This window comes from Nematolebias whitei, chromosome 8, assembly GCF_014905685.2.
Source record: "Nematolebias whitei isolate Nwh7 chromosome 8, NemWhi1, whole genome shotgun sequence".
NCBI classification, from domain to species: domain Eukaryota; kingdom Metazoa; phylum Chordata; class Actinopteri; order Cyprinodontiformes; family Rivulidae; genus Nematolebias; species Nematolebias whitei.
The window spans coordinates 24,464,028-24,466,627 of record NC_056505.1 but is presented as its reverse complement, the minus strand read 5'-3'; positions in this window follow the sequence as shown (position 1 = coordinate 24,466,627).

Here is a 2,600-nt window from a genome sequence, read left to right as displayed (position 1 = left end):
GGGGGGGGGGGGGGGGGGGGGGGGGGGGGGGGGGGGGGGGGGGGGCACAAAGCTTTTACGCACGACAAATAAACTAAAAAGCTGTGCGCGCAGAGACGAAATGGAAAGGGGGGGGGGGGGGGGGTCTAAGTCTGAATTTACCCAAAGTTTCAATATGATCCGTCTCAGCCTCTTGTGTTTATCATGAAACTAACTGGCTGCTTTACTGGTCTGGAGTGGATTCTCAGTTTCCACGCGCTGTTTTGTCCTTGGCATGCGCATTGCGGTACAGCATCGTCTGTAACCGGCAACAGTTTTGTCCAAGAAAACTAATAATTTCCCTTCAAAGCGGTCTATAACGGGAGGGAAATGTCACCGGGGTGGGGGGGGAGATGGTGCATTAAACACCAGTGAGTTCTACAGACGGGATGCTTTGTCAGCTGCGGACAATCTGCCAAGATTAGATCTGAAAATAAGCAAGCTGCTCTAATCCCCCAGCTCTTCTATAGTTCCATAAAACACCGATCAGGAGTCGGTGTGTGATTTAATAACGACGATAATTCACAATTAAAGTGAAGTTACTGAGAATTTGTAGGGATTCCGTTTTTTTTTTTTTTCCCTTTTGCTTTCAGGGTTCCTGCTCTGCCTCTCCAGCTCCAAAATGTCTGGAGCGCGCTGCCATCTAGCGTGCGTTGTACAACTACAGCTTCACATGACCGAATGGAAAGTCATCAAACATGCATTTTTAAACACTTCACATCAGATCGGGGGGGGGGGGGGGGGGGGGGGGAGCAGAGGAGCCCGCGAGTTTGCGTCAAATCCTCATTTGACTTTTTACACTTCCTGAAAAGATTTTTTTTATTATTATTGTTGTTACTCTTGTTTTGTTAAAACCGTGCAATCGAACCACAAGCCAAATAGATCATCAATAAGTATCGATTGCAGGATCACAACGAATGCAAACTGTCATGGGAGTGAAGTTATAAATTGTGGAGCTCAAACGTGTGCGGCTCCGCAGAATTCATCTTGAACGCATGCAGCAAAGTTTAGGCACGTGAACATATTAAAGGACAAAAAGAAGCATCACAAGTGTTGCCTTTGTAATGAAACAGGAGTTTTTTTATTATTATTTTTTTATATATTCAAGCAGGGAGCCCTCTGTCCCGTCCCGGACACTCCATTGAAACTCTCCGGCCGTGTCTCCAGCTCCTTGAAAAGGTGAAACCAATAAGATTAAATCGGACAATGATTATTCCTCTCCCTCCCCCTCTCTGCTTCTCTGTTGTGTATCATTAAGATTTAACTCCGCAGATTGGTAAGTATAAGGGGCTCTGCGTGCACGAGAAGAGGGAAGAGTGAGAGTGGGCAACGAATGGGAGCAGGAGGCTCTAATCCAAGACTGGGGAGCGGAGGAGAGGAGACGCACGGGGCGCGCGCGAAGTGGACGGCGGGGATGTTGAGGAGAAGAGTGTTCCAGCTCAGGAGCACCAGGATCAAACCCGAACAAGGCAAGTTCTTTAAAATAAACGATTTTTATAAACGCGCGGCTGAATTTTCCCAAAAGAGTCGCGTCGGAGGCGCAACTTTAGGAATCAGTTTGACCGCATCCTTTCCCTCCGCGTAATTGCTGATTATTTCTTTCCCCCCCTACACCCCCACACCCGCACTGCACGCGCTCCCCGCTGATTTGTACATCAGATAAGTGGTGATACTATCAAAGGTTGCAGAGGAGCACGCGGGACATGTTGCGCACGTTCACCGGCGAGCCTGAACACATAATGAAAAGATCGATACTCGTCTGTTTGTCTCAAGAGATAGTGTCACCCAATTAAAAGTCTGATCCGGGAGTCCTCAGCTCACCTTTGAACGACAGAGCTGCTATTTTAGTCCTAGTAACTTTATTATATTATGCAGAGAAATATTTAGATCCGAGGACACGATTCAGCGCGCGCGGCTGAGTCTCCTGGACTGAACTCACGAGTTTAAAATCGTTTTGAGTAAACCTGCAAAGTTGTTCCCACGTAGCTGTTGCACAAGTCGTGCAAAATTTATTTTTATGCTGTTCAAAGCTTTAAAAAAAAAAAAAAAAAAAAATATATATATATATAATGCATGTTTTGCATGTGAAAAAAGTAGAAAGTATAGATAGCATGATGGATTTATGAAAGTAGCAGCTGTTAACCTGCAACAGGTATTTATTGTTAAATATAATAGTTTTTATTTTAAAGCAACATTAAAATGATCAAAACAATATAAAGAAGGGAAGCTGAAATTATTTCCTCAGTCCAAATTCCTTTCTTTGGGAAGGCTCCTTAATGCTGCACAAAGAGTTTGAAAATCACAGAGGTCACAAGTCCAACCCCCCTCCCCCCCCCTCCACCCCCAATAAGAAAACATTTCAAACAATGCAAAGTGATGTAGACATGTCTAAATGTTCGAGGGGTGACTTGATTCTTCTTCTTGTTTAATCGCATCAGAGGCAGCAAAGATGTTGTTTGGGTTGGAGGAGAGACGGTTTCCTTTTCCAGGGACCTCTGCTCCAAACGGGCTCCTGGACGTCAGGGGACAGCTCGTGACCCCCCCCCCCCCCCCCCCCCCCCCCCCCCCCACACACACACACA